Genomic DNA, 26,819 nt, shown 5'->3' with positions numbered 1-26,819 from the left:
CCCTTCCCCCAATTCCCCAGCACTGTTCCCATCCCCCAATTCCCCAATAAAAATCTTTTAAAAAAAAGGCCTCTTCAGTGATGCTTCCAACTTAGACCTAGCATTAACTGGCAAATTGTATGTCAGTTTCACTCACTTACTCATTCACTAACTCACTGACTCACTGACTCAATCAATAAACAAATAATAAAAATTTTAAATGTGCTTAACCAGATAATTCTTCCCACCCCAAAAAATGCAAGATCCATCAAGAAATATTCTAGTTAATAATATCAGAATGATCTTTAATTCCCACAGCCATTCATTCCTGGGCCATTAGAAAGCAAACTCTCCTTATATGTGCTCACTGTTAAGTTATCCGTATCTCTTCTTACAGCAGGGCTATCATTTACAAATCCTTAGAGGATTGTTTTAAAAGGATAAAATAACAAATATAATTAATTCAATTGGGGACATTTTGATTTTGAAGTTTTTGCAAGAGACATCCATGAAGAATTAGCTCTAAGGCATTTGGGAATGTTAGTCTTCAATTCACAAAATGAAGTAGTTTCAGAACTTGCTCAAAGAGTTTTGAATCATTTTCGTACACTTAAATGGAAAAGTTCATTGAAAAGCCATATGTGGCCATATTATGAAGGGTCTTAGATTTAACAGCAAGAACTTTATAACTATTTTATAAGCAAGCACGAAGCACTCCTCTCCCTGCCTGAGGAGTCTGTGACTACATCTATACTTCAGAAAGACACCTCGTCAGATTAAAAGGATATAAAATAGGGACTATAAGAATGTCTGAAAAGAGATGATGACATCTAAAACCAGAATCATGAAAATGGAAACTGATTTATAGGAGAGGTAAGAACAAAGAGAAGAGTGAAATATTATGTATAAGAAAATTGAAACAATCTTTTGGTTTTTAGAAGACAAAGTTTTGCTGTTTATTTGGTTTACTGTAGATAGTCAGATGAAAAAAAAGTTCTGGACTGAATTTGAAGAAATGGATTTTTATAAGCACGGGGATGTCTAATATTGGGTCATTGGGAAAGTCACGATGCATTTTTGCATTGAAAAACAGAAAAATACGTCATGACTTTCCCGACGACCCATATTTACCTTTAAGTGGTTTGTATCGCTGTGATACAAATGTGGTAGATTTTAGATTTGTGATTGTTTATTTTGTGTGCTATTCCATGGAAATAAAGAAAATATGCTGGGTTTGACACAGGAAAAGCATACATAGTGTAGCAATCATAATCCGTAAATCAAAATGAACCAGCACAATCCATGCTCCCTCTGCATGTGGTGTAGCATTTGAGTCAGTTTTTTCCTACTTCTCAAAGGGTAGGTTTCCTTGGAATACCTGGGCTGCTTGAGCTCTTAGGCAGCAGGACCAAATGTGCTTTCGGTTTGAGCAAGGAGAAATATACGAAGGTTAAACAATTCAGTTTGTGAACTTTCCATAAGTACACAGTGGAAAGTTCACGAACTTAATTGTCAGACCGCCTATGCTCTCCCACAGTATCATGGAGCTCTAGCTAAGCTTGCCAGCTGACTACAAAAATACCAGCAACAGAGAATGTAAAACCGAAATTAGACCATAACCTCTGACAAAATATAAATTTAAATGTCCAAACACTGGCTGCTGTCAGTCCCATGAAAACCATTGTTTCCTTCTACCAATCTTCAGGCTGTAGGTACAACACTGCTAAGGTACCAGGTGACCTCAAGTCAGACGCAGTGTTTAGCAAGAGGAATATAGAGGTGAATATCACACAGCCCCTTCCCCTGTCAAACATGTGGTCTAGTGAGAGGGGCAGCTCTTTCCCCAGAGAATTAAAAAGCAGAACAGTGGTGAAGATATGAGCTGAATGATGGCAAACACCCCAGAAGAGTAACTGGCCTTTTGGAGGGTCACTGTTTATTTTCTGTTAACCTCCCAATACCGTACTGCCCCTTTCACTTAGGGCATTCAAGAGATGAAGCTTTTGACTGTGGAAATTTCAGACATCAGACCTCTGTGGAGGATATCTTTGCATAAGATTTACATATGTTAAGGCTGGCATTGTCCTAGAGGGAAAAGGGACTGCAGCATTCTCTAGCTTTATTAGATATGTTATCTTATCTAACGCTCCTAAAAACTGTATGAAGCTGGTATTATTATTGCCACATAATAGATGAGAAGACAGGAACACAGAGGTCCACACAACTAGTCAGAATTCAAACCTTTATTTACCTGATTCCAAAGCTCTCACTTTTTCCACTGTGTCGAACGTAATCCCCCAAGGTGGGATTATTATATGTGTCCTCATTGTGAAAGACAGTATGTGCATTGTAACACTTGCCCTAAATGAATATATATATATATATATATATATAATCATTATACATAGGAACACATACACACATATGAAGCATCATTAGTCATTAAGCAAATTCTAATTGAAACCACAATGAAATATCACTACACACACAGAATGGCAAAAAAAAAAAACACAAAACAACATAAACAACAACAAAAACCCTGACATATAAAATGCTGGTGAAGATTTGGAGCATTTGTAATGCTCATGCCTTGCTGGTGGGGCTACAACAGTGGTTCAGCCACACTATAAAAGTCTGGCAGTCTATTATAATGTTAAGTATAAAATTATACAGTCCACCAACCTTACTTTTGGTATTTTATATAAGGTAAATGAAACCATTTGTCCACACAAAGAACTTGTATGTGGAATATGTATAGTAGTTTTCTTCATAATAACCCCAAACTAAAAATAACTCAAAAGTCTACCAATTAGTGAGTAAATAAACAAATTGTGGTATGTCTATACAGTAATGTACATATGTATATACCCATATCATGGAATGATATCCAAAAGTAATAAGGAAGAAACTACTGATACATGTAAAAACATGAAGAAATCTCAAAAGCATTGTGCTAAATAAAAGAAGCCAGACACAAAATGCTACAAACATGTTAGATTCATTTATAGAACTTTCTGGAAATGGCAAAGCTATAGGGGCAGAAATCAGATAAGTGGTTGCTAGGGGATAGGGTGAGAGAAAGGAATTAACTACAAAGGAGCACAGGAAACTTTTTGGGGTGATAGAAATATTCTACACCTTGATTTCAGTGGTGACTACATGACTGTTCATGTGTATAAAAACTTGTACTTGCACTATTCACTAAAAAGAATGGATTTTGCTTTATGTAAGGTATACCTTATTTAAAAATGCATACAACTATAAAGGGCGAATTGCTCTACATGCAAGTTAACTTTAGTAATCTTCATGTTAACACACACCCACAGACGCCCCCACATGCACAAAGATCTTTCTAGAAAAATGCATTTTAATAAAAAAGTGAATGTTCATGTTTTAACCTCTTTATGCTATTAGTCTTTTGCCCATTTTACAAATCCCACCCACAAGATACTATTTTTTTATGGAAGAGTTTGTAATGAGTAAAGATGCCAGAAAACAATAAGATAGTAATTTGTTCCATCCACCATCACTCTGTTACAGATGCAGACAAGCATCCGAGGGTGAAAAGATTTGAGCCTGTTACCAAGATTGATGGACACCCAGATGGGGGAACTCCTGAGGAACCAAAAGCATCATCTGAAATCCAGTGAAAAACAATTGTCTTAGAGTCATGTGAAATGCTATAAAAGTTAAAACTTATAACTAAGTCCTACTGCCCTTCAGCACCACTTGACAGCCTTGTGGGATCTGAGAGAGGAGAGCTGAGAACAAAGATGTATGCCACAACTTAAGCTCCTAAAACCCTAGTGGACTATTTTGTTAGCCCCTTTTCCACATGTAACTGCACTGCTGTTACTGCAAGAGAACATTCTAAAAATGAGGTTGAATGGGGTGCAGGCCAGGGAGTATGTAACTGGAAAAAAAAACTGTAAAAATAAAAATAAAAATTTACGAGCTATTTTGCAATTCCTTAAAATGTGCCTCATGTTCCAATGTCTAAAGATGCTTGGAGCCATCATTTAAATTATTTTTCTCAACCACTTCAGTACTTTTTAAATTACTGAAGATGTCCAAAGCTAGTCATGTTTTTCATCTATGAAAAATGCAGGACTTTTTCTGAGAATTTCTACTTGCCCTACTTATTACTCATTTTCTAAGTTAGTTAAGACCTTTGAGGGTAGGGGAATAAATAATATAAATAATAACACCAAGGAAACTTAAAATGAAGAACAGGACAGAACCAGAAATTTTGTTCCAAATGTGTCTTAACAGAAACACATATGCAGTCTGACAATTAAGTTTGTGAACTTGTTGCAACGTTGTTGCTAAACTTTTTTGATATCAGAGGCATTATTCATTATGAATTTGTACCAACTGGACAAACAGTTAACCAAGTCTACTATTTGGAAGTGCTGAAAAGGCTGCGTGAAATAGTTAGATGACCTGAATTTTTCACCAAGGATTCATGGCTCTTGCATCACAACAAAGGACCAGTTCAAACGGCACTGTCTATGAGGGAGTTTTTAGCCAGTAAACAAGTAATAGTATTGGAACACCCTCCCTACTCACCTGATCTAGTCCACAGTGACATTTTTCTCTACCCGAAGATAAAGGATATATTGAAAGTAAGACATTTTGATGACAATCAGGATGTCAAGCATAATATGACAACAACTCTGATGGCCATTCCAGAAAAAGAGTTCCAAAATTGTTTTGAAGGGTAAACTAGGTACTGGTGTCGGTGCACAGCTTCCCAAGAGGAGCACTTCAAATGTGACCATAGTGCTACTCAGCAATGAGGTATGTAGCACTTTTTCTAGGATGAGTTATCAAACTTAATTATCAGACCTCGTATGCTATTAAATGTTATTGAACAGTTCATGCATTTTTTATTGATTATTTATTTATTTTTAATTATTTTTTATTGTGAAATACACATTTTTAAAAATTAGTTTCAGCTGTACAACACAGTGCAATAGTTATATTTTTTACCCATCGAGGTGACAATCCCCCTTCCCCAATCTGCCACCCACTTCCCCCCCACTATCATACATATCTATTACAATTCCCTTGACTCCACTCCCACACATATAAAGCAAAATCAATGGACATAAAGGCAGAAATCAACAGTAATGTGATAATAATTGGTTACTTTAATATTCCACTCACTCCAAAAGATAGATCATCCAGACAAAAAGTTAATAAACAATGGTCTTAAATGCCACATTAGACCTGTTTGACTTGATTGATATTTATGGAGTATTTCATCCATAACTGCAGATTACACATTTTTCTCAAGTGCACATGGAACATTTTCCAGGATAGATCACATAATAGACCACAAAACAACCATCAATAAATTCAAGAAGACTGAATTTATATCAAGCATATTTTCCAGTTACAATGACAAGAAACTAGAAATTGACTACAGGACGTAACTGCAAAACACACTGATACATCAAGAGTAAAAAACATGCTTGTAAACAACCAATAGATCAAGGAGGAAATCAAACAGAAAGTGAAAATTACCTTGAGACAAAAGAAAATGAAAACATAACCATCTAAAATGTATGGGATACAGCAAAGGCAGTTATAAGAGGAAAGTTTATAGCTATACCTACCTCAAGAAACATGAAAATTTTCCAAATAAACAATCTAAATTTATACCTAAAGACATTAGAAAAAGAGGAATAAACAAAACCCCAAATAAGTAGAAGGAGGAAATAATAAACTTCAGAGCAGAAATAAACAAGACAAGAAAACAATAGAAATGATTAAGGAAACTAAGAGTTTGTTTTTTGAAAGGATAAATAAAATCTAGCAAAACTCATTAAGCAAAAAAGAGAGAGGGCCCCCCAAAACACAGCTGGAGATCCAAGATGATAGAATAGATAAACGCTGTGCTTGCCTCATCCCATGAACACATCACAGTTACAACTAAATTATAGAACAATCAAGCTGGAGAACCACCCGAAGTCTAGCTGAACAGAGGTTATAACTAAGGATATAAAGGAGAAGCCACATTGAGACTGGTAGGAGTTACAGAGATGGGAAACAGGCTGGCCCCAAACCTCCTTGTGGCAGATGAAAATTGGGAGACATATTTCAGCTACAGAGGTCCCCCACAAAAGAGCAAGGGACCCCAGCCTGACACCAGGTTCCCCAGCCTGGAATACTGGTACCAGGAAGAGGAGCCCCCACAACATCTGGCTGTGAAAAACAGTGGGGATTCTGACCATCTGGGTGGGACAGAGGTTGTGGAGAAACCCAGATGTCCTCTTACAGTGCTTGCACAGACTCACCCACAGGGATTCTCCCTGGACTCCAGAAGAGGGACAGTGATGCAGGGGGCAGACAGAGGTGTGTAGTTTCAGGGTAAAGGCTGGAAGATAGTTGCCATTTTTTCCTGTGTAGGGTCCTCCCATGAAACCAGCAGGCAGGCACCATCTTTCCTGTATTCAGCCCTCCCTCACCCCCATGAATCTGAATTGGTCTGGTGAGCTCCCCTTGCTCCACCCTACTGACTCTCTGAGATCCTGCCATACGAAATTCCATACCAACAAGACTTTATTAACAGATGAACCTTATGGGAGCTGACAAATGGCAACAGGCCTTAGTATGTCCTGGCTATTTGCAGACCTACCCCAGGCTGGTACTAGTGGCTGCCATCTTCCGTTCACAACTTGGCTTCTTCCATGCACTGCCAGGTTCAGCACAGGCAGCGACCAACTGTGGATTGCTATGTAGCTCCTACCAGATACTCCCCAACCAGTCATAAGCAGTGGTTGAGCTGGGCCTGCACTGGAGCCCCTTCCAAGAAGCCCCAGAGCCAACACACTTGTAGGTTGGCTTCAGATTACAGCAGAGCACTACACAGTTAGCCTCACAAGTGGCACACCTGAGGGCAGTCTCAACAGGCACCAGAACTCACTGGGGGGAATCCTGCTTCATGTGGTAAGTGCCCTGCACAACAACCTGTAAGCTGTGGACATGGCCAAACCCCACAGCCAGTCAGCCTGAGGGTTAATCCCACCCACTGATGTGCCAATAGCAATCAAGACTCAACTACAACAGGAGAGACACACAATCCACACAAGGGACACTCCTGGAGCACCCAGTGCAGGTGCCCAGGGAGACTGTGCCACTGGCACACACCAGGCATCTCCCATATAAGGCCACCCAGTAAGACTGGGAGACATAAGAGATCTACCTAATACATAGAAACAAACACAGAGAGGCAGCCAAAATGAGGAAACAAAGAAATACATCCCAAATGAAAGAACAAGAGAAAACTCCAGAAAGAGAACTAAATTAAATGGAGGCAAGCAACCTACCAGAGACAGCATTCAAAACACTGGTTATAAGGATGCTCAAGGAAATTAGTGAGAACTTCAACAAAGAGATAGTATAAATAAAAAAAGACATAGAAACCATAAAAAAGAACCAATCGTAAGTGAAAAATATAATAACTGAAATAATGAATGCACTAGAAGGAATCACTAGCAGACTAGATGAAGAAGAGGATTGAATCAGCAATTTGGAAGACAAGGTAGCAGAAAAAACCTAATCAGAACAACAAAAGGAAAAAAGAATCTAAAAAGAGGATAGTTTAAGAGACCTCTGGGACAACATGAAGATCACAAACACTCACATCGAAGGGAACCAGGAGAAGAGAAAAAGCAAGTGATTGAGAAAATTTTTGAAGAAGTAATGACTGAAAACTTTCCTAACCTGGCAAAAGAAATAGACATATAAGCCCAGGAAGTGCAGAGGGTCCCAAACAAGATGAACCCAAACAAGCCCACACCAAGACACATTTATAGTTAAAATGGCAAAGGTTAAAGACAAAGACAGAACCCTAAAAGCAGCAAGAGAAAGATAACTAGTAATATATAAAGTAGCTCCCATAAGATTGTCAGCTGATTTCTCAATAGATACTTTGCAGGTCAGAACGGATTGGCGGGAAATATTAAAAGTGATAAAAAAAAACAACAGCAACAAAATACAATAAGGATCTACAACCCAGCTAGGCTATAATTTAAAATGGAAGGACAGATAAAGAGCTTCCCTGGCAAGAAAAAGTGAAAGGAGTTCATCACCATTAAACTAGTATTACAAGAAATGTTAAAGGGACTTTTTTACAACAATAAATAATAATAATAAATATGAACAGTAAGATGGCAATAGTTACATATCTGTCAACAATTACTTTCAGTGTAAATGGATTCAATGCTCCAATCAAAAACACAGGGTGACTGAATGGATAAGAAAACAAATCCCTTCCACATGTGGTCTTCAAAAGACTCACTTCAGATTCAAAGACACACATAGACTGAAAGTAAAGGGATGGAAAAAATGATATCATGAAAATGGAAATGGAAAGAAGAAAAATATCCACAGTAGCAATACTTATATCAGACAAAATAAACTTTAAAACAAAAGCTATAACGAAAGATAAATAAGGATCCTGTAATTTCACTTCTGTGTATTTATCTGAAGGAACCCAAAATGCTACTTCGGTGGGACATGTGCAACCATATGTTTCCTGCAGCATTATTTACAATGGCCAATATGTAGAGACAGCTTGGGTATTCATCGATGGATGACTGGTTAAAGAGGAGGTGGTACATATATACAATGGAATATTGCTCAACCATGGAAGGGAATGGGTCCTTGCCATCTGCAGCGGCATGGATGGACCTGGAGAGTATTGTGTTGAGTGGTGTATGTGTAACAGAGAAAGACAGATGCAATGTGATTTTACTTATATGTGGAATCTAAAGAACAAAATAAACAAATGAAACAGAAACATACTCATAGATACAGAGAACATTTTGATGGTTGCCAGATGGGAGGGGATTTGAGAGGGTGGGTGAAAAGGGGGAAGGGATTAAGAAGTACAAATTTGTTGTTACAAAGTTGTCATGGGGATGTAGGGTATAGCACAAGGAATATAGTCAATAATATTGTAATAACTATGTATTGTGTCAGATGGGTACTAGATTTATCAGAATGATAGATGGGAGGGAGGCTGGGGGATAGGGTGAAAAAGTGAAGGGATTAAGAAGTACAATATGATAGTTACAAAATAATCATGGGGATGTAAAGTAAAGCATAGGAAATATAGCCAATAATATGTTAATATCTATGTATAGTGCCAAGTGAGTACTAGACTAGTCAGGGGGATCATTTCTTAAATTATATAAATATCTAACCACTGTACACCTGAAATTAATATAAAATAATATTGAATGTCAACTGTAATTGAAAATTTTTAAAAAGAGAGGGTGAAGGTTCAGCAGAGGCAGTGGTTCTAATTTCCAGGTATAAAACAAATAAGTCATGGGGATGCAATGTACAGCATGGGGAATGTAATCCATAATATTGTGATAGCATGGTGTGGTGTCAGATGGTTGCTGAACTTATTGTGATCCCTTCTGAGGTATATAAGTGTTGAACAGCTCTGGTGTACACCTGAAACTGATATATTGTATGTTAGTTATATTTTAATAAAAATCTTTAAAAAATAATAATAATTATTAGGATTGTAGCAATGCTCTTTACTAATACAAGTAACTAAGAGCCCCTATTTTCACAGTGTTTTACAAAGCTTGATAATATTAGATTTTAGCAGGTAAATTAGATTTTAACAGATACAGAACACAACACACTAAGTATTAAACCACATTTAAAATCATATGACTAGAATGAATGTTTTAAAACATTTAAAATGAAGCATTTCTTCCTTATTGCAAATATTAAGAATTTTTTTTAAAAAGAGAGCCCAAATAAATAAAATCAGAAATGAAAGAAGTGGCAACCAACACCACAGACATACAAAGTATTATAAGACAATACTACAAATCACTGTATGCCAACAAATTGGACAATCTAGAAAAAATGGATAAATTTCTAGAAACATACAACCTTCCAAGACTAAACCAGGAAGAAAGAGAATCTAAGCAGACAAGTTACTATCAATGAAATTGAAGCACTATTCAAAAAACTCCCAATAAACAAAAGCCTAGGATCAAAGGGCTTCAAAGGTAAATTCTACTAAACATCTAAAGAAAAATTAGTGCCTGTCCTTCGCAAACTAGTCAAAATAATTGAAGAGGAAGGGACAACCCTAAATTCATTCTATGAGGCTAGCATTAGCCTGATACTAAAACCAGGCAAAGATAATACAAAAAAAGAGAATCACAGGGCAGTATCCCTGATGAACACAGATGCCAAAATTCTCAAGAAAATATTAGCAAACAGAATTCAACAGTACATTAAAAGGATTATGCACCATATTCAAGTGGGACTTACACCAGGGATGCAAAGGTGGTTCAACACCCATAAAACAATTAACATGATTCATCATATCAATAAAACCATGGATTAAAAATCATATTATTATAATAATATATACAGAAAAAGCATTTGAGAAAATTCAACATCCATTTATTATAAAAATTCTCAACAAAGTGGGTATAAAAGGAATTTACCTTAACTTGCTAAAGGCTCTATATGATAAGCCCACATCTAACATCATACTCAATGGTTAAAAGCTTAAACTTTTTGCTGTAAGATCAGGAAAAGAATTCAATATAGTATAAGTCCTAGTCACAGCAATCAGACAAGAAAAATATGTAAAAGGCATCTAAATTGGGAAGGAGGAAGTAAAACTATTACTATGAGTATATGCAGATAACATGATATTATATATAGAAAACCCTAAAGAATCCACCAAAAATTAATAGAATTAATAAAATAATTGAGTAAGTTATCAGATACAAAATTAATATACAGAAATCCATCACTTTCCATACACTAATAACAATTAAAAGGAGAAATTAAGAAAACAATCCCATTTATAATTGCATCAAAAAAATATCTAGGAATAAATTTAACCAAAGAGGTGAAAGATCTGTACCCTGAAAACTATAAGACATTGAAAAAAGAAATTGAAGAGGAGAAAAATAAATGGAAGAATATACCACCCTCATGCATTGGAAAGATTGATATTAAAATTACCACACTACCCAGAGCAAACCTTATCAAATATCAATGACAATTTTCTCAGAACTAGAACAAGTAATCTTAAAAATTATATGTAACCACAAAAGACCATGAATAGCCAAAAGAATCCTGAGAAAGAAGAACAAAGTTGAAGATCCCTGATTTCAAATTATACTACAAAGTTATAATAATTTTAAAAGTATGGTACTGGCACAAAAACAGACACATAGATCAATGTAAGAGAATAAAGAGCAAGAAATAAACCTTTGCTCATATGGTCAACTAATCCACAACAAAGGAGGCAAGAATATACACTGGAGTAATGGTAGTCTCTTCATCAAGTAGTATTGGAAAAACTGGACACATACATGAAAAAAAAAAAAGAAACTGGACCACGCTCTTACACCATATTCAAAAATAAACTCAAAAATAGATTAAAGACTTAAATGTAGTACCTGAAACCATAAAACTCCTAGAAGAAAACATAGGTAATAAACTATTTAATATCAGTCTGAGCAATGTCGTTTTAGATATGTCCCCTCAAGCATGTGAAACAAAAGCAAAAATAAACAAATGGGACTTCATCAAACTAAAAAGCTTCTGCACAATGAAGGAAACCATCAACAAAACAAAAAGAAAACCTACTTAGTGGAGAATATATTTGCAAATGATATATCCAATAAAGGGTTGATATCCAAAATATGTAAAGAACTCATACAAAACTCAACAAAAATGAATAATTCAATCAAAAAATGGGCAGAGGACATGAAGACATTACTCCAAAGAAGACATACAGATGGCTGACAGACATATGAAAGGATGCTCAACATCACTAATCATCAGGGAAATGCAAATCAAAACCGCAAAGAGATATCACCTCACACCTGTCAGAATGGCTATCATCAAAAGTCAAACAACAAGGGAAACCTCAGGCACTGTTGGTGGTGCAGCCACTAAGGAAAACAGTATGGTGATTCCTGAAAAAACTAAAAATAGACCTACCATATTACTCAGCAATTCTACTTCTGGGTATCTATCCAAGAAAACAAAAATACTAATTCAAAAAGATATATGAGGTCTGCTTTTTTTCTGTCAGTGTACGCTGTGGAGTAAGCATTGTTAAAGTCTCCCCTCCCACAGTTGTCATGTCTAAGTCAGAGTCTCCCAAAGAGCCTGAATAGCAGCGGAAGCTCTTCAGCAGAGGTTTGAGCTTTGAAACAACCAGTGAGAGTCTGAGAAAGCATTCTGAGCAATGGGGAACACTCACAGGCTGTGTGGTGATGAGAGGTCCAAACACCATGTGCTCCAGAGGTTTTGGGTTGTCACATGTGCCACTGTGGAGGGGCTGGATGCAGCCAGGAAGGCAAGGCCCCAAAGGTGGATGGAAGAGTTATGGAATCAGAAGGCTGTCCCAAGAGAAGATTCTCAAAGACATGGTGCCCACTTAACTGGGAAAAATATTTGTGTTGGTGGTATTAAAGAAGACACTGAAGAACATCACCTAAGAAATGATTTTGAACATGTGGGAAAACTGAAGTGACTGAAATCATGACTGACTCAGGCTGTGGCAAGAAGAGAGGCTTTGCTTTTCTGATCGCTGATGACCATGACTCTGTAGACAAGACTATAATTCAGAAATACCATCCTGTGAATGGCCACAACTGTGATGTAAGGAAAGCCCTATCTAAGCAAGCAATCACTAGTACTTCATCTAGTCAAAGAGATCAGGGTGGTTCTGGAAGTTTCGGTAGTGGTCGAGGAGGTAGTTTGGGTGGGAATGACAACTTTGGTCATGGAGGAAACTTTAGTGGTCGAGGTGGCTTTGGTGGCAATCGTGGTGGTGGAGGATATGGTGGCAGTGGGGATGGCTATAAGGGATTTGGTAATGATGGAAGCAAATTTGGAGGTGGCAGAAGCTACAATGATTTTGGTGATTACAACAACCAATCTTCAAATTTTGGACCCATTAAAGGAGAAATCTTTGGAGGCAGGAGCTCTGGCCCCTGGTGGTAGAGACCAATACTTTGCCAAACCACAAAGCCAAGGTGGCCATGGCGGTTCCAGCAGCAGCAGTAGCTATGGCAGTGGCAGGAGTTTTTAATTACTGCCAAAAAAACAAAGCTTAGCAGGAGAGGAGAGCCAGAGAAGTGACAGGGAAGCTACAGATTACAACAGATTTGTGGACTCAGCCAAGAACAGTGGTGGCAGGGCCTAGCTGCTACAAAGAAGACATGTTTTAGACAATACTCATGTGTATGGGCAAAAGCTCAAACCGTATTTGTGACTAATTGTGTAACAGTTTATTTTAGTTTCTGTTCTGTGGAAAATATAAAGCATTTCAACAAAGGGTTTTAATGCAGATATTTTTTTGCACCCATGTTGTTGATTGCTAAATATAATCGTCTGATCATGATGCTGAATAAATGTACCTTTAAAAAAAAAACGAGGTCTGACAATTAAGTTTGCAAACTTGTTACAATGATGTCGCTAAACTTTTTTGATATCAGAGGGATTATTCATTTTGAATTTATACCAACTGAACAAACAGTTAAACAAGTTTACTATTTGGAAGTGCTGAAAAGGCTGTGTGAAAAAGTTAGACCACCTGAACTTTTTGCCAACAATTCATGGCTCTTGCATCACAACAATGCACCAGCTCACAAGGTATTGTCTGTGTGGGAGTTTTTAGCCAGTAAACAAATGACTACATTCAAACCCCTTTCTACTCACCTGATCTGGCCCCCAATGACTTCTTTCTTTACCCAAAGATAAAGGAAATATTGAAAGGAAGCCATTTTAATGACATTCAGGACATCAAGGTCATATGACAACAACTCTGATGACCATTCCAGAAAAAGAGTTCCAAAATTACTTTGAAGGGTGGACTAGGCACTGGCAATGGTGCATAGCTTTCCAAGGGGAGTGCTTGGAAGGTGACTGTAGTGATATTCAGCAATGAGGTATGCAGCACTTTTCCTAGGATAAGTTTGTGAACTTAACTGCAAGACCTTATACATATGTATGCATATATGTAATAGAACATTATGCAGCAATAAAAAAGAATGAAATCTTGCCATTTGTGACAACATGGATGGACATAATGGGTATTATGCTAAGTGAAATAAGTCAGACAGAGAAAGCCAAACACTGTATGATTACACTTATATGTGGAATCTAAACAACAAAATAAATGAACAAACAAAACAGAAACAAACTCATAAATAAGAGAATAATTTGGTAGTCATCAGATGTGAGGGGTTTGGGAGGATGGGTAAAAAGCACAAAGGGGAATATATAGCCAGTAATATAAACAATAATAAGTTTGTATGGCAAAAGATGACTATTAGAATTAGTAGGATGATCACATTGTAAGGTATAAAAATGTTGAATCACTATATTGTACACCTCAAACTAATATAAGTAATATAATATTTTATACCAACTATACTTAAATAAAAAATAAAATAAACCTATCAACTATTATATGACAATACATTTTAAAATCCTGTTACAATACATATTTTTTCTCTACCATAAGATTTTCAACATGACACAAGAAAAAAATAGAAAGACAATTAAATAAATTGAAATACAGTTTTAACTTCCATTTTTTCCTAATGATGAAGCTTAGATGATGTTTTACATATGTTCTTTCAAATTTCAAAGGTAAGCTTCTTTATCTTATATATGTGATTTTAAAAAATGCATAAATAGAAAAAATTTCTCAATTTTACATGGCTTGTAATATTTGGATGCCAGCAGTAGCTAGAGTTAATATAAGGAAATAAAATGCAAACTTAAAATACATGCAAAATACATTTATTAAAATACATGCAGAATTGTACATAACTGTTAGCTTATTAAATCTCTATTATATCATGTGTAATATAATATTTTATATATAATACACATCACATATTTACATATCTTTTATATATATAATTATTGCAATGTGTCATGTTGAATTTTATCCTAAGAAAGCATGTTAAAGTGCAGGTCTGCAGATTTCCTGAGTCTATTTAATAGCATTTAAGGGGATCCAGGAATCTGAATATCTAACTAGAATTCCATGATGCTTTGATGCAGGTGGTTCCTGGGTCATACTGTAAGTACCATTTTAGTGCACTAGAAGTACACTCCTTTTAAGAAGGAATAATATCAATAATAAAAGAGGTTGCTCATTATTGTCATTAATTTTAATATTAATTTAATGCCCTTATTAAATGCAATAATATTTGAACTGTGAATTAGAAGCATAAACATGAGAAAGAGGAAGGTAATATATCACTATATCATTATGGCATAAAAGGAAATTCTGCAATAAGCTCAGCCTCAACCTTTAAACATGCTCTGCCTTCTTCTTCCCCCAAAGATGGCAGAGGAAGGGGAGCCTGGCTGGGACAAGGGCTGCGGTCAGCAATGACTTTTAGAGTTGGTTAGTCTAGTGCAACATTCAAAGGAAAGTAAAGAAGTTGGTCTTTCTTCTAGAAGGCTTTGCTATCACATATCTTGAAAGTGGTTGGCAGATGGAGCAGATGTCCCAAGGAGCAGACCCATAATATCATGGTTCTGATTGATTGATGTTTCATTCAATCTAGCCCTCATGCAGCAGTCAAGATACAGCAAGCAGTGTTTTAAGACATATGACTTAGAAGCATGTAGATTGCTTGTTGAAACACAGAGTCAAGGTCTCACTTCAGACCTAAGTCAGAATTGTTACAAAGTGTGATAGAAAAGTACAGTGAATGTTCAAATTTAAAAAAAAATTACAGTAAAAGACACATTGTCATTAATTCCCCTCAAAATATTTTCCCTCATTTCAAACACATGTATCCCATCGTTCTTGCCACTTTCTGAAGCAGTTCTGGAAGTCCTCTTTTGTGAGTGTCTTTAGTTGAGCTGTCCTGGCTGCCTCGATGTCCTGAATCATTTTGACTTTGGGGAAGAGCCAGAAGTCACATGGTGCCAGATCCAGTGAATACGGTGGATGAGGACACACCATAATATTTTTATTTGACAGAAATTGTTGTACCAGAAGCGATGTGTGACATGGAGCCTTTCTGCTGTGATCATAAAACACAGTGAATGTTGTTGCCAAGTGCCATCCAACAGTAAGGTAGGGATCTTCTATATGGGAAGCTGCATGTCGAACTTTAGTAACAGTGTGTGACAAGTTTCAACTTGTTCGGCGCAGTCAGTTGGGTGTGAGCTATATTTGAGAGAAGGTATCCTTTCAAGTGTGCTGTAAATCATTCTTAATCATGACAATGCTCCATGTCACACGTCGCTTCTGGTATATGGCGATTTCTGTAAAAAAATTTTTTTTACTGTAATAATTTTTTATTTAAACATTAGCTATATTGCTTGATCATATCTTGTATTATTGAGAGCCAGGAATCTGTATTTACTTATAGAATTCGTATGCCCTTTGGGTAGATTAATCCTAGAAAAAGCAACTAGCTTGTACTCAGTGGCTGGCATTCAGTACAATGGAAAGACCAAACAGATATTCAAAATCAATATTAGCACATAACATTCTTTTCCTTTTTTGGTGTGTGTGTGTGTGTGTGTGTGTGTGTGTGTGTGTGTGTGTGTGTGTGTGTGTGTAGGGAGGTAGTTCCCCAGCAAAACAGAAATGCAATGTCTATCCATGGAGAAAACTAAAGTTTCAGAGGAAGATGTTTTCTGGAGGAATTATGAAATGTTACTGTTGTTGACATGGGATTGTTAATTTAGTTTGTATATGTGTTTATTTGCTTGTGTGTGGTGGGAGGTGTCTCCTGGAAAAGTATATGTTACAGATGAGTTTCTACAGGGGAGGGAAAAAAGGGAACTCTGTCATCAGAGAATTTGTGGAACTTTGAGCCTAAAGTCCTGTCACTTTGAGCACTAAGTGATAGAGAATGATTCAGAATAGTGAGTAGAAGGACACCTTCCTACTTTCCCATCAAGCTGAGCTCCATAGGGACTGTGTACTTTGGGAGGACCAGAAGATAGCCCCCTCAACACTCATCCAGAAGAATCCTTTAGGAGACATAGGAAATAAAAGGATGGAAAAAGCAAGATGTGTGTAAGAAGAGGCCAAAAAATACGGTGCCTAATACGTCATTGATGTCAGTATTGAAGTGACTAACCAGGGAGCCCCAACTGGACAAGAGGCATTACTGGCAGGAATTATTAGAAAATGAGTAAGCAGAGAGCTCAGTGAAAGCAAAAAGTGAAGAAATGAAGATAAAAGATTATGTGATCTATATAATCAGCTCATGCTCAGAGAAGACAAGAGTGCTTGAGATCTTGAAGGTGTTAGGTCAAGATCCAGGATATGACTGTATTCATTAGAGGCTAGTGGTTGCTGGTGTCAAAGGTCCAAGAAGTGGAGGAAGATAAACAGTGATGAGTCAGAATATCAAGTGTCCTATTTAAGTCACTAATGATGACAGAAGAAAAGAGGCAGAAAGGAAGATGGTGAATCAGGCACAGAATTGGTCAAGGAAGGTAATGGTGAGTTGTGAAGGATGGCAAATGATGGTAAAGAAGCTGATAAAAATGGATCCTGCTGGGGCCGGCCGAGTGGCGCGATGGTTAAGAGCTGGCTTGGGACACCAGAGGGCCCCGGTTCGGATCCCACATATGAGGGCCAGTGACACTGCCCTCTACAGCTAAGATGCTGAACAACAGCTCAACCTGGAGCTGGGCTGACGTGAGTCGCCAGCGACGGTGTAGGCTGCAGCCCCTGTGGCAGTGGGTTGCCATGGGCTACCGTATGTAGCCAGCAGCCAGCGTGAGCGGCCAGCAGCCGCAGTGAGCGGCCGTCCAGAAGCCGGCGACTGATCTGCCTCGCCCGGGAAGAGCACAATGATGGTGCCAACTTGGGCCAGTGAAGCAACATCCTCCACAACTAGACTGAAGAACAAAACAACAGCAACTTGTCTGTTCCCCTTCCCCCAATTCCCCAGCACTGTTCCCATCCCCCCAATTCCCCAATAAAAATCTTTAAAAACAAAATGGATCCTGCTGGCTTCCAATGTAGAGAAGTGAAATGGTGAGTGGATCAGTGATCAGAAAGCAGCACACAGGAGGCAGACCCAAACTTTCAGTGCATTAATCAGAGTTGGGGAATAAAAGTATCTGTACAAGCACTGAAGGAATTACTAGGTATCAGGGGAAAGGCCACACTTCACAGAGTAGGTGACAATTTGAAGGGAAACAGTGAAAAAACATTTACAGATAAAAATAAACTTGCTCATCAATAAACAAGATTTCTAAGGAACTTAATAACAAGGTACTAGAAGTTGGGTCAAAAAAAGAAACCCAAAAGAGGAGAATGTAAATGTGTGGGATTGAATTAGGTTGGAATGAGAATGAAAGAAAGTTGTCAGTTTAGGGGTTAGGGATAGTTAGAGCCATAAGTGTGGCCATGAAAATGACGTTTGGGAATGGAGGGGGTTGAGCACTTAGAAAGGTCTAATGGTGTGTGGCCTCTTGCAAACTGTAAAACTGGACTGTATACATATATGCTGAAGGTAGTTTTTAAATAAAATAAATCCACTCTCTACATAGGCTGCTATTCACCAGTTATTTTTCTTATTGTGTAGCGTGGCATATTTATTTATACCATGGACATTTCTGTTCTCCTAATTAAAATAGATAAATCAATAAATTTAAATGGGGCAATCTCAAACTGACCAGACATCAAAATAACAACTGGTTAGATTTTTAAATGGGCAATCTCTATGGCAAAGTTTGACAGGATGATTATATTTGTAATTTGTAGTGATTTAAAATGAAAATAGTTACAGAGCAGTGACACACCAATCCATTCTTTTATCCATTTGTTCTTTGTGGATTGATTAATTAATTAGATATCTACTGAGCACCTATGGTGCACAAGGCACCATGCCAGGGTCCCAGTGATCATTAGTAAATACAGTTGACTGATCAGTGGGACAAGACATTGAACAGGAGAACAGATTAATAATGTATAATTACAGATTATTAGTCATGCAATAAAATAATTGAAAAGATGAGGTGACAGAGCATTCCCAGGGAGAAGGAACTTCCTTACTGGGAAAGGCTAATGAGAGAAGGCACCTTTGAGTTGGTGGCATCTAAGCAGAGAACTGATTGAAGGAGGAACAATTAGACAGAGTGTTCCAGGCCTATGTGAAGCCCCCAAGGAAGGAAAGAGCTGGTAAGTTTAAGGAAAGCAGAGGAGGTAAGGCTAGCTTTAGCCCAGAGGAGAAGGGAGGGATAGTTGGAGCCACACTGTACAGCACCTTGTTCACACGTGATTCCCAATTGGGTCATTGAAAAAAACCAGAGGCGTTAATGGTTTAGTATATATGTTTTGGCCCAATGAAAAATGACCGCTTAACTACAAGTTAATATGTGCTTTTCCCTACTAATCTTAGGTTATTAACATAACTAAAGCCTGGGGATTTTGTTTTGTTTTATTTTTTATGTGTGTTGTGCGTCTCCCCCTACACTTAAAGCATAGAGCTCTAAGTGACTTACTATTTCTAATGAAAACTCTTGTAGGTTGGGGGATATAATGCTGTTCTGGTTAGATTTTCTGTGGTTTAACACAGATGGGGAAAGTATTTTAAGAAGCTTAGCTATTTTGTTAAATGTTTATGACTTGTAAATTCCCAGCCTTGTAAGATCATCCAAATGTGTTGACATTGATGGTGAATTGAAGGGAAATTAGCCAATATGTTTGTCTAATTAACCAGTGGGGTCTAATAATAGCTGTCAGGGCTGGTGTGTAAAGCAGGGCTACTTATTTATTGCATGGAGATATGTTAATATTATTTCCCTTTGAAGTTCAGATTTTCAAATTCTTTCCCACCACTTTCTGGAGAGTCATTGAATGAGCTGTCAGAACATGAATTCCCAACCTCTTTTCTTTCTAAAAATGAAAAAAAAAAGTAGCCTACTAGTTTCATTTTTCCAGAAGTCTGAAGTCTAACTCTTCCAAACTTCTATTTCTGTGCTTCTCATAAGATACAGAAGGGAAATCACTCACTCCACTTTTGGCTTAGTGGTCTAGACGAGAGATGAGAAGAAATTTGAGTTTCTTTTGATGGCATTTAATCTCTTGGGTTAATGGTTTTATAATTTAGCAATTATATGTCATCCTTGTTTGAGTAAATGTATCAGTTTGGTATGTAAAGTTGTAATAATTCTGTCAGACCAAAATGGTAATATTTAGCAAATTACTTACAGGAATTCCTACAGAGAATAGCAGACAAGGAGAGAGAATACTGCTATTGAGGGACTATTGCTATAATACCAGGTATTTTACATACAATTTCACTTATCTCCATGAACAGTGCTATGCTATCTTTTATTAGAAATTTGCTTTACACATGAGAAAATAGGCTCACAGGCCCTTAGGTTGCATTAGGACAGATTCATTTAGATCTGGATATTTTAGAAGTCTGTACCTTTTTCCTGTTTGGCTCAATCTTGACTTACCATACCTATCACCCCAGTGAAAATATTCTCATAGCCATAGTTGCTTGTGTGTTAGGCATACTGGTTTGTAGCAAACTATATTTTCTGTTTTAAAAAAAATTTGAAGATGATGATAAGCGGTTGCCATCTGTTCATATTTGCCAACCTACTAGATGGGTCCAATAGTAGAATAATTCCACATGAATATCACTACTCATATTTTGGGCTTTAGGGTGAAATACTAACATTTGGTTATCTCAGCCCACAGGTAAAATGAACAGTATATGTACCATAAATGTGAACTATTTTTTTAATAATAATAATCAAACTTATTATTGACCCAAAAAGAGCCACTTGAAATCAAATCATTTTAACAGAGCTCACTGACCATGCAGTCAGACTAAGGAAGTACCTTACAAGCATTCCTGTACTGATTCTACTGCTAATGAACACCAATTGCCTATCTTTTCCAGACTTCATTTCTTATCTATGAAATAAAGGATTTTTAAAGTCTCTTTTAGCTATAAAATTGTTATATTTAACTCATAAATATCATCTTGTAGATTAAGCAGGATGGGGCAAAACATTAAGCACTTTTATTTAAAATGCAATGGCTTCTTCCTCTTATTTTTATATAATGCTTAAATATTTTTGTGTTTGGAATTCATGGAGAAGGAGAGAAGTCTTGTTTTTGTATTTTTCTTTTAATGAAGTTTTTTTTCCTGCTTCATTATTTTCAGTCCTTTAGAAAATTTTACTTAAGAAAAATGGTGAATAATAAGTATACATGAAATGTTTTCTTTATTTTAACTTTGGTGTGTTTATTTTAAAATTTGTAGATAAGTTTACTTTGTGGTATTTTTGGGTTGTTTTTTAGTATTGTTGACAATGGTACATCAACTTGGCCCTGGGATAGTAATTAACACCCAGTTAGAGGCTATTAGTAGCTTCCCATATATCTGGTGAGAAGATTTTATTAAATAAGTTGGAATCATTATATTAGGTAGAGAGGATTTTTGAAATTGTGTTCAACATAGTAGTATATAAAAAAGGAAATGAGCAAAATAAAATTAAAATTCAAGTCTAAAAGTTAAGAATATGAGTTTTCAAAAGAAGACAATCTTTATAGAAAAAACTATTGTTAACCTCCTAAGTTTGAGACTGTGTTTCAACTATTTAGCTAGAAAGATAAATTTTTAAAAACTCCCAAATTTTAAATCCACAATAACAGATGAAAGAGTAAAATGTCTTTATTTTTAAAATTTTGAATACATAAGAATCATATATTTGTATTTAACTGTGTTCTCTTATCTTGACTTTGTAAGAAATGAAATTTGAAAAGATGTGTGAGATGTAAGTGGAGGCAATAATAATAATGATAAGCAAATAACCAAAGCATAACATGTGTAAGTATTTGGTGAAATGTATGTTGTTCCTAGCTTTGGGTCCCTGCTGAGATTGACACTCAGTCACAATAACATGTTCTGACCTGGAAATGTGAGTGACTTGGGAGGGTAAAGTGGAGAGTGGGGGTTATTGGATGATAGAGGCTGATGTTTGGGGGTAACCCCACAATGATCTCTCAGTAAGTCTATAATAAGCTTGTGCTTTTGTTGCTTATTCATCCACTTTAATATGCATGGAAGTTAAATGTTAACTAAAATTAGTAGTAGAGTTGTAGAAATAAATATTATCTTAGCTTAGAACATAATTGCAATTTAGACATAAATAGAACCTCGGTTTTTTTTTAAACAAATACCATGACTAGAATCTTTTCAAATGAAGTTCTGTTGTTCTGATATGTTGAAATAAAATTCAGTAGAAATTTACTTGAAAATCTCTTAATGTAGAGATTTTTACCTTAGGAAGTTATCACTATTATGTCTGTGTTTTATATATTGAATTGTGCAGATGCTGATATTATAAGGAAACTTTTAAAAACCAAAGTATATTAAACTAATGTTCTTCTCCAAGAAATGTATAGCAAAATGTCTTTGACTCACAAAATATAAAAAAATGGAAGAGACCTTAGCTGTCATCGAGATGAGGATTGGCAAACTACCACCCAGTACCAAATCCAGCCCAATGTCTGTTTATGTATGCTCAAGAGCTAAGAATAGTTTTTATATTTTTAAGTGGTTGAAAAGAAAAAAAATAAGAATAGTATTTTATTACATGGGAAAATTATATGAAATTTGAATTTCACTGTCCATAAGTAAAGTTTAATTACAAAGTGCCACATGCATTTGTTTACATATTGTCTATGTAAACAGCTTTGATGCTTTCACAGCAGATTGAATACTTGTGGCAAGGAGCACATGGACAGCAATACCTAAAATGCTTCCTACCTGGCGCTTTACAGAAAATGTTTGTAGACCCCTGATCTAGAGAGAGCAAATATGTTTACTCTCTGGGGTTTATCCTCAGAGGTTGCTAAGACTCTATTTGAAAAGGATTCTGCTTTGGGTTGGGTAGAAAAGTCCAGTGATTGACAGGCTATATCTATCTGAGATGGTGACACTGTTCAGCATTTTCTAGTTAAACTTCTAATATATATAATCCACTGTTAATTAGTTTCATTAAGGCTCAGTAGAACACAAGGTCCTTACCCTTCCAAGCCTTATTTCCATTATTGCTGGTATCAAACCAATCAAGACCATCTTAATACACATTAAGAATCATACAGAGAGGTTTTTAAAAATGCACCTCCCTCCCATTCCAACACACACAGGATTATGATTTTATAAGTTTAGTGTGAGGCCAAAGGACTTTCATTTTCAAAGATGTTGAAACTTAAATAATGTTTATGTAGGACAGTGCTATCCAAAACAATAACTGCTAGGTGCATGTGGCGATTTAAATTTAAATTGAATAAAATGTAAAATTCAGTTCCTCAGTTGCACAAGCTGCATTGCAGAAAGTTCTGTTGGACAGACCTGATCTAGGAGATTCTAGGATCTCAATTTAATATCAGAAATTCAATAATCAGCTTTTAAAAACATCATTAGTTTGTTTTCATATTGTCGGAAATGTGCGAAATAAAAGTTAAGAGAAACAAGAAACTCTGAATAAAGATAGCAATCCTCATCCACTATGTAGCGCATCCATTCACCATTAAGATGACTAAAAAGATAGGTTAATTGAGTAAAATCCATAAAGTACTAAAAGTGAGGGGAAGATAATATTTTATGTCAGATGATTGGAGGAATTTTCATAAAACAGTGTAGGGGAGACAGGATTGAGATAGGACTGATCAGTCTGTGAGTCAAAAAATGCAATAGAGAAATTTGCCAGAAGAGTAAGAATCAGAGGTGATGGGAAATCCACACAGGCTTCTGGAAGCCTACAGCAGACACCAGAGACAAGATGAGCCACTTAGAAGTCTGACATCCCTGAGAACATTCAGTAATACAGGTCCACTGATGCATGCATGCAGGGTTCCCTCTCAGAAATATGCGGTGGCATTGACATTGTGCTTTGTAACACATGCTGCTTCTTCCAGTGCCTAATAAATGTACTCACACAATTTAGAGGAAAGGTCTCCAGCAAGAGCCATGGTGAATAAATCCTCTAGAATAATGTTCATGGGCACTGCTGACCTTGCTTGACTTCTCTTATTGAACCATTCTTTATCCTCATCAAGAGAAAGTCTGAGGTGACAAATAAATCCACTACAAACCTAAACTTTTCTTTTCCTACTGATTTAGTGTAAGAGAGTAGCACAGTGTATTTTATAGGCTCCATATTATTCTGTTAGTGCTATAGAAAACCAAAACAACATAGAAATACATAAACAGTCAACATAAAGGTGAACAAACAGAGAAATGTGACCAGATATATGAAATAGCCAGTAATTCAAAAGCAGAAAATCTGTGGAAGAGTAAATGCTTCTTCAAATTTATGAAACAGACTTACAGCAGGAAATGAAAGAAAAATCTTCAAAAATTTTCCTGATTCAGGGAACTATTTTGTCTCCAAACAAGGTGCACCTATCAGAAAAGATAGCTTTCAGATTAAGATGATAATTAACAAAAGTTGGTAATGGCACAAAGGCAGATAATATATGTACAATATCCAGAAAACTGAATCAGTGAATTATTATACCATACTGATAAATTGTCCCAGAACTTAGAGTAAAAAAATTAAGGAGATAAACGTCAAATCAAATATATAAAGAGTATCGATGGCAACCCTAAGTAGTCAAAGATACATACAGGAGAAAACAGAGCAGTCACAGGAAAAGCAATTCCCAAAGAAACAATGGAAGAATATTTTCTTGGTGGTGGAGCTTTAAAACTCAGGGAAAATCATTATCTAAAAACACGATGATCAAAGTCCTGAATTTTTTTTAAAAAAGGCATCAAGATGACAGGGGGAAAAGTTTGTTTATAAAAGGAAAAAAATTCAAGTTCATATCAGGGTTTCCACAATTTGAAAAATATGGAAGAGAAACAAACACAAGATTTTTGAGAGAAATATATTGAAACCCAAGAATTTTATAGCCAGGCAGGCTATCATTCATATTTGAGAGGAATAGAGAGATATTAATTGACATAAGAGGACTCCAAATATTTTTATCCACATTAGTTTTTGGGAAAAGGTTTCAAGGTTTTGAAAAAAAACCTTGAAAAAATATTCCAAATGACTGAGGAATGAATCAAACTAAAATATTAAATAATGAGGATTACAAGTTATAAAAGAAAGTATGGTGAGTAGTTAAAATTAATAAGGCTAAGATTGTGCTGTAAAAAGAAGCATAGTGAGCAATTAAAACCAATCAATAATCAATATTTAAATCACAGTTGTTAATATAATGACAAGTCAAAAATAACAAAACTTTAAAGTAATTACACCAACAAAATCTTAGAGTGGGAGTACGAATAATTGCAAAATGTTTCATTTTATATGTGTGTGTGGGGGCGTTTCTCAACATGTATTTTATTTTTAAGGTGATGAAGACATACATTGATAGAATAAAATTATATATATATATATATATATAAAGGTATTTTACATGTAAAATAACCATTAGTTGGAAAAAATAATTTCCAAATTATAAGAAGTAAAAGAAACAAAGAAAACTAGGGTACATAAGAAACAAATCTGAAAATATAAAAATAATGAGGAAGCAAAAAGTTAATGAAATCTTTAATGTAAAACTAAAAGTCATAAGCAAATAAATATAACTAACATTTTATGAATTTTTACTCCTGGCCACAACTCACTTCCTTTACCAAAAAATAAACACAATGATCTTGTTCCCTTAATTCCTTAGCAACTGTTTGTCTTTATTTCAAATTTGATAGCATTATATTTCCTTTCTTTTGGAAAGCTTCTTGAAAGAAACAGAAATACATTCTCATTCCACAGTTCTCTATAAATCTAATTCTATTACCTTCAATATTAACAGTAGCAGCCAAATAGTCACAGATATTTTAAGAAAAAATTTTCTGACTTCCATTTCCTTTGACTTTTGAAGTTCAAGATGATTTTTAAAAATTATTTTGTATTGTGAAATACACATTTTTTATAATTAGATTCAGCTGTACAATACAGTGCAAGAGTTATACATTTTACCCCTAGAGGTGACAACCCCCTCCCCCAATCTGCTGCCCCACTTCCCCCCCAATATCACACATATCTATTACAATTTCCTTGACTCCACTCCCACTCTATACTCCATGTCCCATGACAATATATATATATATATATATATATATATATACATTCACTTATAGTTGACATACAATATTATACAACTTCAGGTGTACAGTGCAGTGATCACGCCTCTACCCCATCCATGATGCGGTCTCCCTAGCAAGACATGTGACCATCTGACACCATACAAAATACTTACAACATTATTAATTATATTCCTCAAACTGTCTTGCATGTCCCTGTGGCAATATTGTAGTTACCTATTTATGCTGTCAAATCCCTTCCCCCTCTCCCTCATCCCCACCCCCTCCCAACTAGCAGTCATCAGTTGTTCCTCTATATCTCTAAGCCCACTTCTGTTTACTTTGCTGGTTCATTCAGTTTTTCAGATTCCACATATAAATGAAATCATATGGTATTTGTCTTTCTCCAACTGACTTATTTCACTTAACATAATAGTCTCTAAGTCCATCCATATCGTCCCAAATGGTACGATTTCATTCTTCTTTACAGCAGATTAATACTCCATTGTATAAATGTACCACAGTTTCTTAATCCAGTCATCTACCGATGGGCATTTCAGTTGTTTCCAAGTCTTGGCTATTGTGAATAGCGCTGCAATAAACATAGGGGGACATATATTTTTTCGAATTAGTGTCTTGGGTTTCTCTGGATAGATACCCAAGAGTGGAATTGCTGGGTCATACGGTAGTTCCATT

The 26,819-nt window shown here is 36.1% G+C and overlaps 1 pseudogene; it reads left to right on the top strand.

Annotated features, from left to right (window-relative positions):
- Positions 1–12,131: 12,131 nt before the first annotated feature.
- LOC109388803 (heterogeneous nuclear ribonucleoprotein A1-like) lies at positions 12,132–13,087 on the top strand (annotated as a pseudogene).
- The last annotated feature ends 13,732 nt before the right edge of the window (positions 13,088–26,819 follow it).

Source organism: Hipposideros armiger, unplaced genomic scaffold (genome assembly GCF_001890085.2).
Source record: "Hipposideros armiger isolate ML-2016 unplaced genomic scaffold, ASM189008v1 scaffold_208, whole genome shotgun sequence".
Lineage (NCBI taxonomy): Eukaryota > Metazoa > Chordata > Mammalia > Chiroptera > Hipposideridae > Hipposideros > Hipposideros armiger.
The sequence above is the reverse complement of the archived record's forward strand: the minus strand, read 5'-3'. Positions and strand labels throughout refer to the sequence as shown.